Consider the following 17,301-nt stretch of genomic DNA (forward strand, 5'->3'; position numbering starts at 1 on the left):
GCTGATACTTATTTTCACCAAATTCCAGTACAGAAAGAAATAAAGACACATGGAAGAGTCTACTTCACCTTAGAATGATGTGTTTATTAAAATTGTTATAGTGTTCAACATAACTACAGTGAATTTGGTTTTGACTTTTGCCAAAGACAATTTTCCAGTATATCTTTTTTCTCTTTTATTGATGATCCACCAATATCTTTAACTTTGTCCATAGGCTCCCCTGTAAAACCTCATTGCGTTCCCCTGCTTTGAAATCCAAACATGTACTGTTAAAATTCTAACACACGCCACTAAAGTAAAGACAGACACAACTCGTTCTGCCAGTAAAACTGCCCTTTTCAGAGTCCGAAACAATAGATCAGTACCTGTTTTAAATTTTAAAATAAGAGTCTGTCTGTAGCTATAGATTACCATATCATAGAGAGGCATAATTCTTTAAATCTATTATTTCAAAGAAGTTCATACTGTAAGAAATAAAAACAAAAATCAAATTGAACATAATACTGTTACTGGAAAAAAATCCCCATTCAGAAAATGCTTCAGTGATACAGAAACTGATCACCCTTTTTGGGGGTGGTCGGAATCCAGGTGACCAGAGTTCTAAAGGTCAAGCTGCAGTGCCAACTTAAATCAGGTGACAAGGCACAATGTGGGCGAAGGAGCCACGTTGTACTTGCCAAATGTGGCAAGTGAAAAGGAAGGTGCTAGAAAAAATGGAAAGAGGTCTGAGCAGGGTCCCAGCATCCTGGTGCAAACTGTGACTGTGATGTGGGCAAATTGTGCTGAGTATAAAAGGGGAGGGACTCCAACCCCTATAAAATTAGCAGCTTGACTCCCATTCTGGGAGAAGGTGCCTTTTCAGCAAAGACTCCCCCATCTACATTATTTGGACAAAGAATTAAGCTCTGCTCTACTATATGAAACCTTTCAGAACTTCTGGGTTCCCTGACCCACACAGGTCAGTAAAAGTACCATGCGTAAATAAGCCATGCTTTAAAACTCTAGTCCTGTCTACCACTTACAGTCTGTCCCGGATATTCCTCTCTGGCATTTCCCCAAGTATCCCCGAGTAGAGCTGTTACCAGGATTTACTTCAGCTCTGAGGATGTCTATCTAGCAATTGTAAGAAAAAGTATGCTAGACACCAATGTCTAGGTGGTGAATCTAAAATTTATTTTTTTGTGTGCTGAATCATTTTCTTTTCTGCTGAACAAGGACTTCTGTAGTGGTTTTCATTCCAAGGCGTTTCAGTTCATATTCCCAGCCCACCCGACAAAACTCTTTGCCCAAAGCTGTGATAAAATACTAGCAATTTAAATCATAAGTCCTTGTGTACACTGCATATTATTTAGAAAGTGGTTGCCATTCCATGTGACTATAAGGATCAAATTGGTACTGAATTGCTATAAATATCTAGAAGTTAGAAGCAGTAGTTAAAAATAATCAAATTCCCTGAACTCTGCATATTAAATTTGCATCCACTTTTGAGTCCTCCCTTGCCTGCCAAATCTTTAATGAGAAAAATGTGTTTTTATTCATTCAAATAGGAACTCAAATAAAATAAAAAATGAGTTTATCGATTAAAACGTATGACTCTCCTAAATAAGAGAGATGTGTCACTGGGTTGATTAAAATATCAGTATCAGTTGAATAGAGATCGGAGACATTAACCATCAATGTAAAATTATGTTGTGCTTGACTTTTAAGAGTATGACCATAATATTTTACCATCTTAGCACAGAAGTTATGTTGTAGACACCAAAGGGACATGAAAACAGTATACTTTTCAAACTCAGGTAAAAGAGGATAAAAGTGAGAGATGAGTTATGGTTTTCTTTTTCATTCTCCACCAATCTCCTTTGAAAATACACACACACATACACACACACACACACACACACACACACACACACACCTATCTAGGTGGGGATAGACTGAGGGATGTCGATTAAGAGTGTGGCAGTCATGATGAAAAATCAGGCAATAAATGTATTCCTTTATCTCAAAACTGCTTTTGTCAACCCCTTCCCTGTAGACCTCCTTCCAACCCATAAAAGCAATTCTGAGGGCACGATGAAATCAAATTACTTGAAAGAAATGAGCTGAAGGAGTCTCGCCATTGAGCAATTGCTAGAGCAGCCACTCAGATGATTCTGGCTAAAGACAGAGTTTCACAAAAGATAAAACAGGTGAAGCAATAAGAGTGACACTGGCCCCTGTTACTGCACCAAGCACAGCAGCAGAATGCTAAAAAGGGTGTCACTGGCTTCTCTCGGGAGTGCAAAGGGCACCACCATACACAAGAGGGAGATGTCCACATTGAGAGCCGTGTTTCAGCCGTGCTTAAAAGGTCACGGCAGGCTCGTTACACGAGCATATACGTAATGTGGCATTGTCATAAGTCGAATAACGAGGAACATGCTGACAACCTTCCCCCACACACATATCCTCTTTGCTTACGCCATTTCTCCTCTGGAGGCGAGGACTTACTAGGCACACATGAAGGGCAGGTCCAAAAAGTCAGGGAATGAGGGCTCCAGGAACATTCTTCAGTAAGAGTTGTTGTATAAACACAGCTCACTCACCTCCCTGGTTTTATACCTTCCAATCCCTCAGTCTCTGCCATAGAATACAGACTATTCCTAAGAGTCCAGTCACCTCTGGTTTTTATATAAAATCACTCAAGCTTTCATAGCTCCCTTCAAGACATATACAGTATTTCTCATTTTACAGATGAGAAAAAGTATCTCTTGGAGAACTCAAGCAACGGGCAAGGCCAGTAACAAGCGTAGATCTGTGTGACATCACTCCGTAGCCCAGTGCCTGGCATACTGTGGGTTCTCATGGCTCCATAGACTGGATGGAACTTCCCATGAAGTCTTTATAGAGACTAGAGTCCAGGAGCTCTATCATTTCAAACTCCAAAAAGAGGGAGCAAAATTGAAAGCCCCTGTGGGCCAAGACCTTGCCACAGAGTGCCAAGCACAGAGGCAAAGGGACCCAACGTCCCAGGGGGCACTGACATGCTACCTCTTTCTTAGGTGGCAGCACCCACTCTACTACCATTTAATGCTTTCGTTACAGAGCATGGACAGGGCCAAGAAATCCCTTGGAGTTGTAGAAAAGCTGCAGTTCTGACAAAACCATTATTCTTGAACACATATCATTCTGGATGACGGGAACCTATACATTTGAAGTCCACTGGCTCCCAAAAGAACTTCTGGGAAACAAACCATAGTCCTGCCTTACCCCTTACTTTATATTAATAAATGTAGCAGTGATTTTCCTAGAATTAGTCACAATATAAAAAGGGAGAAGGAAAACTTAGCACTTTTTATCATCTTAATCTCTTCGAACCCATTCTCTCACTTGATGTAATATATTCAAAACAAATGATCTATGCTAATACATTCTCTGACAATCACCCTCAGATTTGAATTACATTTGCTGCCACTAGTTTTAAAAAAATTGTGTGGAGCCAGCAGGTGGCATAGTGATTAAGGTGCTGGACTCCCATGTGATCAACTGTGGTTCAAGTCCCAGACCAGGTGGCTTGAAACATGCTGGGTGTGTGTGCATGCATGCCCAAAATCCTAAGAGGAGAATGGAGGAGAAGGAACTGTGGTGTGGTCATCCCACTTGGGGGGTGATTTGCTGCTTTCTGTCTCTCTGGTGAGCACACTTGCCTTAGAGCAAACCTCTCTCAAAAAAAATAAAGATTTTCTTTCCAGGTGTCTTTCCTCTGCTCTGCAAAACAGGTATGAATGAGCTGCATTTTATGGTACACAAGGTTACAATCTGTGCAAGCTTCATCAGCTTCTCAAACTTATGAGCTCCAGTGTCTATTTCTGAGGGTATTTTTAAAATCATCTTTTGCCGAAGGAATTATAATAACAACCAAAGAAATGACTCGTGAAACAAATTCTATTCTACACAAGCTGTTCCTACTATCCCTGGATAAGTCTCCTGAGAAAGGAGATGAAAGATCTCATAGAATCACCTGGAATAGGGTATTTTTAAACATTTCTTTTTAAAGAACATTGTTCTTACAGGAGGAATGAAGGAAGTTCATTGAGGACATCACATTTGAGCAGAAAACCCTTAAACTGGGATCTACTAGGAGATGAAATGCACTTTAGACTTATTGAACGGGTGACCCTTAATGGTGTAGTTGTTATGCAATGATCCATCTAAACACAAAGGGCACAGTGCCATGTCCACATGAGGAGACTATCCCATAGCTGCCTCCACATTTAGGACCAAAAAATCTAATCTCCTCACTTTGGCATAGAGAACCCTTTTGCTGCCTTATTAGTCTCAGACGTGACGTGTGTCCCATCTGCTTGGCTACCATGTGCCTATGCTAATGGCAGCTCAACTCCACAAGCCAGAGCCCTGTGGGTCTCGTTTGCTTTCTCACCAAAGCTCAATGACAGAAGCACTCAGTAAGAGGTCATGGTACATTTGGGACCATGGGAAATATTTGGCACCATGGGAAATATTTGGCCACACCAGTCCCCTGTGATTCTTACTAGCATCCTACAGTGACGCTGGGCCACCCAAGGCCTGTGAACATGGAGTTGTTCACTACAGGGCAGGAAACTGCCTCCTGCCCTCTAGTGCCTACTGGTCTACACACCCCGTGCCTGTGACCTTGACACTACATGGAAACATGGCCTGGGAGAATGAGAACTGAGTCTTCTGGGCTTGAGGTTCTAATAAACACTTTTCAGGGTTCTGTACCCTCAGGCTGGGGGTGAGTGCAGGACCTCATTCATTCAGGGGCATACCAGCAATCCAGGGCCTCTTAGCTTCGTTTGTCGCTGACTCCCAGAGAGGTCAACACCTGCATAGACAGGTGTAAGGTTCCAGAAAGCAGCCATGCTAAGCACTGTCATCACTACTCCTGCAGTATTAACCTTTATCACTCCAACATTGGACAAAGTGAAGGAGTCCTCACCTCTCAATTACTGACTTTTGTTCTTTAATGATGTATCAAAATCCCTTCAGATTTGAGTTAGTAAACTACCCTCAAAACTCTAGAAATTCCTCTAAAAGGTATAATCAGTGTTCAACTCCCCTAAAGTGAATATCTGGCATGGAGACTCTCTTCTGTTTATGTTTGATTTTAATTGAGACACTGGGTATACCACTCTGTATTCTGAGGTCTCTGACTTGGTTTGCTAACAGCACTTGGAATTTGCCTAAATGTGGCTGGTGCAGTCATAAGATTTATAGTCTGTGGTTTGAATAAAATGTATAATGGCAGTCACTCCATTGCTGATTGAGACAGAGTAAAACATTTTTATGAACGAATTTTACAATTGAATGGGTAAGAGCAGCAAAACATGATATTCTGCAAGGTTGATCACATGGGAAGGATCTGGATTTGTGTCCAGAGAACTCCCTGAGTATGCCAAGCACTCATGTGCCCATGATATGGGTGGGAAGAGGCTGGAGATGAATCATAGCACCAAGATTCCATTATAGGAGCTGTCTCTTACCTGTCTGTCCTTCTCTGTTTCTCTCACTCATGGAAGAAATAAAATTTAAAAAGGACTTAAAAAAATAATGTTGTTAATATATTTTATGTGAATAAAAATATTTTATTTGATATCATTTAAATTGACTAAGGACATTATCCCGAAAAATAATTTCCAAAGACATTCCAAAAGATATTGAGTGAGAGGGGCCAGCAGGTGTAGTAGTTAAGGTGTTAAAGTCCCATGTGGTCCACTGTGGTTCAAATCCTGGACCCGGTGGCTTGAAACTAATGCCTGGCACATGTGTGTACATGCTCCAAATCCTGAGAGAATGGAGAAAGGATTGCAGCATGGCCATCTCCCCAGGGGGTGATTTCTCAGTTTTTGTCTGTCTCTCCAGTGAGCACATGTGCCCTATAGCAAAAATCTTTCAAAAGAAGAAAAAGATATTGAGTGAGGAATTCTTAAAATTTCAGTGTTGAGTCCATTCGACATGGTTTCAAGTTTGACATCAGCAGCAGTGCCATTAAACTGCTCTCTCCTTCTGATATTTTGGTTTCTAAGAGGGTGGGCTGGATAAGTGTTTCAACTTCTTCCCTCCTCTTTGCCTTCTTTCTTTCCAGCACCTGCCACCATGGGTGGACTGTAGTTCCCTAGCCTCCTAGTATTAAATTGAGCATTTGATTTACTTGGGCCAATGGGATATGAGCAGACACAAGGCTTCAAGAGTTCTTATTGGAAAGGAATGTACTAGGTAGCCACTGCCCTTTCAGACTGAAACAAAATGGGTGGAGTAGACCTGAGCCCCAACAGAAGCCTGGAATTCAGCTTGGCCAGGCCAAGCCCAGCCTTGATCAGGGCATACACTTCCCAGAGAGACAGAAAGAGACGCAAAGACAGAAAACAAAAATGTACCCCCTAGGAGTGATGGCCACGCCACAATTCCTTCTTCTCCATTCTTCTCTCAGGATTTGGCACACATATGCCCTGCATAAGTTTCTAGCTGCTGGGTCAGGGACTCGATCCATGGTCCTACATGAGAGTCCAGAGCCTTAACTACTATGCAACCTGACGGCCCCAGTTTTTATTCTTATCTATGTCTTTACCATGTTTAGAGTCTGGCTTTACCTGCTGGCTGCATGTGCAGGGTAAAATATAAAGAACTCTGCACGTAAGTTAAAAGGGCTGGGAATTGGTTTAAAAGAAATGCTGGAATAAGGAAAGGAGAGGAGGCTTTGGCATCAAGCATACCAGAAATGAAATCCCTTCCCTGAATATTATAATCTGTGTGAGTAAAACAGGTCTCTATTCCTCGATGTCTTCATCTGTAACATGGAAGTGAAAGTAAGGCTAACCTCTCATGAAGATTAAGTTGTATAGGTCACATACATTTTGTTCTTCTACAGGTCTTCTTCTTACTTCCGTTGTCCTCGTTATTTATCTTAGAGGTTTAACAATGTGAGAGAGCTTAAATGTACAAGAATGCTATTAAGCACACAAGGCTGAAAACCCTGCCAGGAGCTCCATGCTCTTCAATGTCATAGAGTAACCCTCTGCAGTGCAGGTGTGTTCACTTTTTAAGATCAATTATGGTTTCAAGCTTTTCCTCCAGGAACTTAGAAGGACACTTATATGACTTTTGTTTACTTTTTTCCCAGACTCTCTTCCTGTTGCTAGAAGACTTAATTTTCAGAAAGAGAAATGAAGAGTAAGTAAACAGGTTTTAATAAAACAACCTCATTTATTAGCAGACCTGAAGAAATTAGATCATAGTCGTTGGAGTCTAAAGTATCAACCCGCAAAAGAAACCTATTAATTAGACTCTCCAAATTGTTGTACTCTGGATTTCACAACGTCTGAGGAATATAAATACATTTTGTTTTAAAAAGTCACCTGAAATGAATTTGGAGTGACATGAATCATTGACTATGATTCATGTAATAATTGTGTACTATTCTACCTAAACCACCACCTTGCCTGGTTTTTGGATTTCTAAATTTTACCCAAACATGAGCGACTGCTCCTGAAAATGTCTAGAGAAATGTAATTGGAAGTGATGCATGTACCATTTCCCGCAGACAGACACAACCTGGCTCATTCCTCTTAACCACAGTGAGGCACTCTGGGCATAGTCAGTGTTTGAGAAATGATAGAATGAAGAGACCAAAAAAGCCACAGAATTTTAAAGGTGAACACTACAGTTTAACGTGCAAATTTCCCACAATGCTTATCATTGTTAGTCTTAACAATGAATGACAGTATTTCACAAACCATAAGCTCTAGACTAAGGTTGTGGTAGAATAATGAAATCCTAGATAGGCATATTTCTCATAAAAAATCAATTTGTTCTCCTACTTTGGCTGTAGTAAGCAGACATGAGGCAGCATGAAGTTGTAATGTACCCTGAAATCCTGCTGGGGCAAGGAAAATAGTTTCGGGTGTGTTTTTAGTGCACATAAATACCAACGTAAACATAATTGCTAATGATTTACTCTGAAGGATCTCTTCAGGAAGTTGGAACTTTGGCATATACTTATGGTATTCCTCAGGGAAAAATAAAGTAGATGTTTGTACAGTATTTCAGATATGAACATCTGACATTTTTCTTCTTCAAAAATATTTCATGTTTTGGGGCCAGCAGGTGATGTAGAGGTTAAGGCAGACTGATCCTGCAGAGCCGACTGTGTGGTTCAAGTCCTGGATGAGACAACTTGAAAATCACAACAGAAGCATGTGTATATATGCCGAAAATGGAGAAGGGATCACAGCATGGCCATTTGCCCTGGGGGTGATTCCTCACTTTCCCTGTCTCTCTCTCTGTATTTCTCTGTCTCTCTCTGGCGAGCATACATACCTATAGTAAACAAACAAACAAAAGTACTTTATTTTTGTCCCTAGGCTTAAAGAAAATCAAGAGTCAGGAGGGCGCCAAAATGACAGCCAGAGCATGACCTTTCTCATTTTCCTGGTCATCCTAATTGCAGAGAACAGTGAAGGGTAAAAAATATCGAATGACAGTCTGACATGTAAGGAGCCTGGAAGTTGTCACTCCATCCTAATAAGTAAACAGCTGAACAAACTGAAAAAAATTAAGAATTCTCTTTAGATCCATCAAAGAAGTGAAATGACAGGGGAAACTGCTACCTTCAAAATGTGGAGAGAGAGTCAGGTGAATACAGACAATCATGACTTACCAAAGCAGAAATCTCCTGGCAGTAACCTCTGCAAGAACCATTACATGGCTAGGAAAACCTAAACTGTAATTGATAAATTGTTGGAGGCTAAGGGTGGACAACCTGAAAGACAGACACTCCATGGGTAGCTAGTCATCAGGTTCCCCCCCACCACCCTGCTTTGTGAGTTTTGCCTCCAGGGGTTTGGTGAAGCTCTTACAGTGAAACCTGGAAAATAAACCCTAGTGCTCCATAGGGGAAAAGGAACCATTTCACATACAATATGCCAGAGAATTCTATTTTTCTTATCAAGACTTGCCTTCCAGAGAAACTTTTACCAGAGCCTATGTGGTTTTAGCAGATCCTAACTAGTCTAGGGAAAAGGAAATATCCAACTCTCAACTTCAGCCCAGTCCAGTGCTCAGCAAAGGAGACAGGAAGTAGTCAATTCCATCCACTCTATCCCTCCAGTCCCATCTAAAATGGAAGGGAAGGTGGTGGGGGGAGGGGGATGACTAAGCAACACATGTGAAATTCATAGTTTAGTCACAGGCTCACTACAAGACTGAGAACGGATTATAAGACATATTGCACTTCTCCTTTGATGTTTTATCATCACCTTACTAAAGGCCTATTTATCACAGTTCCTTTTTTCTTTTATCTACTGCATCATATCCAGCTATCAAGAAAAAATTGCCAGGGATACCAACAGGAAAAAGCACAGTATGAAAAGACAAATCAAGCTTAAAGGCCAAACTCAGATATGGTATGGATGTTGGAATTATTAGATTGAAAATTTTACATCATACTAAATGTCTGAGTAATGATGTAAGATAGAAGGAAATAAAAGATACACTGGTAGAAAATAAGAGAAATCATCTTTGTTTTAGGTGGCATGGTTGCCTCTGTAGAAAATCCAAAATAATCCGCAAAAACATAATTCTGGAAGTAATCTATGATTATAGTAAAACTGCAGGACATAAGGTTAATATACAAGTCAAATGCTTTCTTTATGCTAACAATGAATAAGTAGAACTTAAAATTAAAAAACAGAATACCATTCATTGGGTTGTCGGGAAAGTTATGACACATTTTTACATTAAAAAAGTAGGTCATGGCTTTTCCGATGATCAAATATATTAGCGTCTCCAAAACAAAATACTTAGGTATAAATTTAACTAAATATGTACAAGATCTATATGAGGAAAACTACAACAGATTGATGAAAGAAATTGGAGAAAAACAAAAGAGAGAAACATTCCATGTCAATGGATAGGAATACTCATACTATCAAGATATCAGTTCTTCCCAGCTTTACTGAAAGATATAATACAATCCTGATCAACAGTCCATAAAGTTAGTTGTGAATATAGACAAAGTTTCTAAGGTTTGTATGAAACGATCAAAGATTTAGAATATCCAACAACAGTATTAAAGGACAGTAAAGTATTGCTAAAACTATAGTAATCAAAACAGTGTGAAAAAGTAGACAAAAAGATCAATGGAACAGGTTAGATATCCCAGAAATAGACCCATACAAATACAGAAAATTGATCTTTGCCAAAGAGCAAAGACAGTACAATCAAGTGAAGACAATCTTTTCAATACTGGCCATTCATAGGCAACAGTAAAAAAACGAGATACTAACTTAACATGCTTTATAAAAATCAAATCACAATGGTTTGTAGACGTAAATGTAAAACACAAAACTGTAACCAACCTAAAAGATAATATAGGATGAAGTCTAGGTCATCATGAGTATGGTGAATAATTTTAAATACAGTATCAAAGATATGATCCATAAAATAAATAATTTACTAGCTGGACTTAATTAAAATTTAAAACTTCTGCTCTGAAAAACCAATGTCAAGAGAATGAGAGACAAGCCACAGACTGGGAGAAAAATTTTCAGAATTTAGTACTGAAAAATTATTGTTACCTAAATATACAACAAACTCTTAAGTTCAACAATAAGAAAATGAATGACCCAATTAAAACTGACTGAGACAACCTTAATATGCACTTTCCTAAAGAAAATGTACAGGTGACAAATAGGCAAATGAAATGATGCCCAATATCATATGTCATAAGAGAACTGCAAATTAAAACAAGGTAACTTTACACATTGACTCAAATGGCCAAAATCCAAAACACTAACAACATCAAATGCTAACAAGGAGTGGAACAACAGAAACTCTTATTCATTTAGACATGCAAAATAGGACAGCCACCTTGGGAGACAGATTTGCAATTTCTTACAAAACTAAACATATCTCACCATGCTATTCAGAATTGTGCTCTACTGTATTTAGCCAAAAGAATTAAAATCTTACATACACATAAAAAAACTTGCCCATGGATATGTATATAAAAATTTTTCTTGTACAGAATAACTGTGCTTTAATTCCATTTTTCCACAAACTTTTTGATATTCTCTCATATTATTCCAATGACACGACTTTCTAGAAAAGGCAAATTTCTTAAAACAATGAAAGGATCAATGGTTGCCTAGAGATGTGAGGGGGTGATGGATGAATAAGCCAAGCAAAAAGGATTTTGGGGGCAATGATACTATTCTTCATGATACTATCTATGTAATAATATTATCAATGTTGCATGCCATACATTTATTGAAACACTTATGATGTATATCACAAAGAATAAATCTTAATGTAAACTATAGACTTTCAGTGATAATAATGTGTTAATGTAGGGTTATCAGTTGTAACATGCTGGTGTAGGATTTCGATAGTGAAGGAAGATCTGTATGGAGTCAGGCTGTCTGTTTATAAAAGTAGAGGGTGTGTGGAAAATCTCTGAACCTTCTATTCAATTTTGTTGTGAATCTAAAACTGCTCTAAAAAAATAAAGTCTATTAAAATAAATAAAAACAAAACTAAAACAGCCTCAGCTTTGACAAATGAGTATTTCCAGCGGTTGCTTCGGTATATTTTCTAGGTACGGACGGGGTACCCATCAGTGGCTTCAGTGTTCTTTTGTGTGTGTGTGTGTGTGTGTGTGTGTGTGTGTGTGTGTATGTGTGTATTTAAGAGATTTTTTTTTGCTACAGGGTGTGTGCACTCACCATAGAGACAGAGAGAGATAGTGAGAGAAAAATTAAGAAATCAACCCCTATGGGAGATAGCCACACCACAATCCCTTCTCCTCCATTCTCCTCTTGGGATTACACCATCTGCTGGCTTCACTTCAGTGTTCTTTCAAAACCTCAAATTCAAAAGTGCAGTTCGGGAATAGACTTGACACAATGTCTATGTGACAATAAGACAATGTGTAAATTTCTAACCCTGTCCAACACCAAGGCCTGGAACAACTAAGGGGTTCTACTAGAGGTAAAACTTTTAATTGTGTAGTAGGGTCAGTAACAGACACTTACATAGTACGTTGAATTACAAAGAACTTTTAGGTGCATTAGGGATTCTCTTTGGTCCTGCCCATTGCATTTCATGTCATAATTATACTCAGGCATTTCTGACACGTAATGAACAAATTACCAAAATGAAGAAGGATGACTGATACGCTCAATATGAATCTCGAAAATGGTACTTTGCATAAAAGAAGCAAGACCCCAAGAGTAAATGCTACAATTTTCTATATATATAATTTTCAAAAACAGGCAAAACTAAGCCAAGTGTTAAAAATCAAAGCAATGGTTGTTTAAGGGGGATTTACTGGGGTCATGATGGGACTTTCTAAGGTGGTAGAAATGCTGTACATTTTTATTGGGGAGTTGGCTGCACAAGCATATACATTTATTCAAATGTTCTCCCTGAAATGTTCTCCCTGACCTAAAAGAAGTTTTAAAAGGATCCCTTCCAAATGGTTTGAATACCCAGGATGAGCACGGTCCTCTAGACTGTGTAGTGCACGCCTAATACAGTCTGAGAAGGAAGTTCCTACTTCTCTGGCCTGTCTGTAGTTAGGAAAGAATTGATGACCACTTCTAAAATACTTACTGTTTTTGTAATAAAGATTAAAAAAGAGAGAAGGAGGAAGGAAGAAGATGGGGAGGAAGAGGAGGGAAAAATGAAGAGTAAAGGAGGAGAAAGCAAATACTAAGAGACAAACTTTCCCTAGCAAATGAGAAGATGGAAAGCACAGAAGGTAAGAAAACCCCATGGGACACCATGGTGGCAGTGGAGGAGGGGTTTCCATCAATATTGCATAGTCTGCCCCAGAGGGTGGGCTGGTAGAAGCTAGTGACCTATGCCTGAGGGAGCTACTGACACAGTCCAGTTGCTCATGATTTAACACTCTGCAGGTATTTCTTAAGCTTTTATAATCTCCCTCATGTTGAATTTTGATTATACCATAACCATGAGTAGAAAGAATCCTGAAAACTTAAAGAACCTGTAGGTTCGTCCTAAAGAGCAAAAGGGAAATAAGGAACTGAGGAGATCTTTGCCTTCACAGCCAGATTTAGCAAGAGAAAAAAGTGAAAATGTCAGTAGCAGTTTTAAGAGAAAAGGGAATAGAATGGTGAAGAAATCCATCTGGCCTGAGTTAAGAAAGAAATGAAAGCCTGGATGGGCATATGTGTATGACGATTCATCCTTTGCACACCTGCCCTCATTGGTCCCTCCAAATAAATATTGATTTACAAATTCCTCCAAAACTCTTTTATTCTTATTGGATTTTTTAAGACTTTATTACAGGTGGGGCCAACAGGTGATATGGTGGTTAACATGGCCGACTGCTGTTGAAGTCCCAGACCTGGTGGTTTGCTTTCTCTCTTTTATTTTTTTTCTCTCTGTCTTACTCACTCACTCTCTCTCTCTCTAGTCAAATATAAATAAATATTAATTAAAATCATTCTTTTGAAAAAGGCTTTATCATGGGAACAGCAGTTAGCGTAATGGCTATGTCACTGGACTCCCATGTAGCCGACCAAGGTTCGAGTCCCAGACCCAGTGACTTAAACTCACGTGTGCATGCATGCCCAAGATCCTGAGAGGAAAATGGAGGAGAAGGGATTGCGGCATGGCCATCTCCCCTGGGGGGTGATTTCTCGCTTTCTGCCTCTCTGTCTCTGTCTTTCTGGCGAGCACATGCACCCTATAGCAAAAACCTCTCTAAAAAAATTAAAAAATAAATAAAAAAGACTATATCATTGGATCACTGGGTGAAAAATTGTTTTAAAACTTTTTAGTCATCAAAGAAACCATCCCTTGGGGGTTGGATGGCAGAACAGAAATAAAACACAACACTCTGCAAGGCTGTCCCACTTGGGAAGGTTCTGGGTTTGTGTCTGGAAACCTCCTTGTGTGTGCTGGGCATGCACATGACCGTGATCCAAGGCTACCGAGGCCTGGGATGGATAATAGTATCTAGACCTGATTAGGGATGGTCTCTCACTCTGTCACTTTCTTTCTCCCCATCTCTATTTCATTTTCTCAGGGAAGGAATTAATTTTTAAAAAATAAGGAGACATCCCATAAAGAAACTTACATAGGAAAAGAAAAGAAAATAAGAAATTCAAGATGTCACACTGGTTTGGTGGCCACTGTATCAAAGGCAAAAGCTTTTCTCAAGGACAGAGCCAAGTCTAAGAATATTTCTGTCTAGTCATCTTTTCCCTTAACCCCAGTCAGCTCCTTTAGCATCTGTGTAACTTCCTTATATCCAAATTAAACTACATTCATTTGAATGCACCCTAGAAAATATTAGTTTTTTGAAGGTGTTTATTTTCTATACTTTTGGCTAGACAAGAGCATCAGAGTAGGCTCATTTCTGGCTTTCTTTTTTGGAACCAAGAGTATTTAAGCAATGTGCTGCTTTTAGTTAACATTGCGCTTAAGCAGCACCATTTATAGCTCAGATTCCCTCTGGCTTTCTATTGTATGCATACATATATACATGCATACATATATACACACACAAACACACATTCTTTCTATGTATACCACATATTCTAGAATATAAACACGACGCGACATTTATTTTACCTTAGCTTTTATTATCCAGACTGAAAGAAAATTCAGTCAGTGTGTGCCACATGTTTAGAAAGCATATCAGTTATTCAGTCATTTCCGGAGAAGCAGATACTGAACTGAGTTATTCAGATGCCTTCCTAGTTGACTACTACAGACGCACCTTCCATCTACAGATAAAGACTGATGTGTGCGCATGAGCCCGAACCATAATGTTATCTTACCTGGCACCTTCTATTTTTGTTTCTCTCATAAATAAAAGTTTTGAATAGCATGGTAGAAAAATGAGAACTATGACATTCAATGTCCTAACTTAAGCCCTGTATAATACACATTGTCCCTTATGTTGGAAGAAGGCTATGATTAGGAAAAGCAATGTGTAACTATCAGAATCCAGGTAGAGGGAACCAGCAGTTAGCGTAATGGCTATGTCGCTGGACTCTCACATAGTCGACCGCAGTTCGCGTCCCAGACCTGGTGGCTTAAAACTCACGTCGGGTGCGTGTGCGTGTGTGTCCAAGATTCCAAGAGGAGACAGTGTGACCATCACCCCTGTGGGGGTGATTTCTTGCTTTCTGTCTCTAATGTCTCTCTCTGTCTGTCTGGCGAGTGCACATGCCCTATAGCAAAAATCTCTCCAAAAAAAAAAAAAAAAAGAATCCAGGTAGAAAACAAAATTTCCTTGAGTGGTTTAAACACAGAGATTCGATAAAAAAAAAAGAATCCAGGTAGAAAACAAAATTTCCTTGGGTGGTTTAAACACAGAGATTTGATAAAGGAACCCCTTAAAGATATATGGGTTTAACAGGGAAAGTAAAAGCTCCCTGGTCACACCAGGTGTGCATGTGGGTGCCTAAGAGCTGGGCCGGATGAGTCTAGGGTGGTGGATTGCAGCATGACAGCCCTTCTGCATGTGCCTGTGTGTGTGTCTCTCTCCCCATCTCTCATGAAAATAAATAAATTTAAAAACTAATTTAAAAAATTTTTTAAAAGACAAGCAACATGACAGCCCTTCTGCATGTGCCTGTGTGTGTCTCTCTTTCCCCATCTCTCATGAGAACAAATAAACTTAAAAATTAATTTAAAAAAACTTTTAGAAGACAAGCAATATACATGAAGGCATCCAGAAACTACTAGAGAGAAAAGCAGTTAACATCATAGGAGCAAGGGGAGAAAACAGTGCTACCATAGTCCAGCAGAAGAACCCAAGTCAGGAAGTAGAAGGTGCCCAGAGCTCCCTGGAAATAGAGCCCTAAGTCACTGCCAAAAACGTGGTCCCAAAGAAGGGGGTGGGAATGGTCTGCTGGTAGGGAATAGGGGAGTAGAGGTGGAAAGGAGTGGGTTTGGGGAAAAGGGGAGTTGAGGTCAGGTAGGAACTATCCCAATCACTTTCTCCCACTTCCCTATCCTATGGGTCATCCAACTTCTCCTCTCCCTTCTCAGCCAAACCTGACCAGAAGCTAACCAGCAAGGAAGCTCGGGAAGCGGTCCACAGGGAAGGACGGTGGAGAGGGCAAATAAAGGAGGGGACAAATGGGGAGTAACCAGCAAAGATCTGTGCTCCTACAGAACCACTCTTGTGAAAGATAACGGACTAGGGGATCACTCATAAACTGCTGGTTATTTCAGACAGAGCCAAAGACAGAGGAGCATGAGGAAATGCACAAAGTCCCAGGTTCTGGGAGGGAGGCAGGCCGAATCGGTTCAATGTGACTATAATTATGAACCACAAGTCCATTTACTGGAGTGAGCAGATGGGACTTGGTGTATCCCAGCTCATTCCAACATCTGCCCATTTTTAAGGCTTTGTATCTCAATTAGGTAGCTACAGTCTAAAACGTCTGTACTTGAACCTTACTTGTTTCACAAGCTTCTCATTTACTCCCCACAAACATGCAATAAACAGAGATTTCCTTGAGGCCAGTGACTTTACATAATCAGATCTTTACATAATTAGTGAAATTCTGGATCCTTCGGGGCTTAGTCACACTCCATTCTATGCTAAAATCTGCATTAGATCCTGCTGATTCTTCTACAAGATGATTTTTAATAGCATAGCTTACATTTATTATTATTTTCAAATGTGTTATACACAAGATGGTCTTTAAAACCTATCTCTAGGTGTTTGTGTACACATATGTTTTCCTGTATATATATATATAAAAACAAGAGCTTTCCCAATACCCTGGGGCCATTTTGACAGTCAGTGGGTGTCGCTGAATTTACTGAAGCGCCATTCAAGGGATCAAACATTTGTCTGGTGTGTTGAAATCAGGAGCAGCAGCTGGTGCAGAAAATAAAGACCACTTTCCGGGCTTCTCTTAAAGAGGAGGCACTCAGCCTTCATCGTAAATATGTTCTGAAGGCTAATACCTAGCAGAGCTGGAATTGCAGTTGGAATACATATCTGCAAACGGCAGTGCCACATTTGCTAAAGTTCACTGCTAAAAAAAAAAAAAATGCCGGTGGTAAAAAGAGAAAATCTGGTATTTAACAAGTACCCAAAAAAGCTAGGTCAAGTTAGGTATCTAGCAAAGAAAGGGCCGTGATGGCATGCGTCACATTGTCCTCTCTAAATCCTTGTCGAGAGAAAGCTATCTTCAGGTGTCAAGAAGGATTTGTGAGCATTAATCTGATTTTGCTTTCAGGACCAGGAAGCCCAGCATTTTCTCAAAGGAAGTCTTTAGTACTTTACCA

This window comes from Tupaia chinensis, unplaced genomic scaffold, assembly GCF_000334495.1.
Source record: "Tupaia chinensis unplaced genomic scaffold, TupChi_1.0 Scaffold000101_1, whole genome shotgun sequence".
Classification (NCBI taxonomy): domain Eukaryota; kingdom Metazoa; phylum Chordata; class Mammalia; order Scandentia; family Tupaiidae; genus Tupaia; species Tupaia belangeri.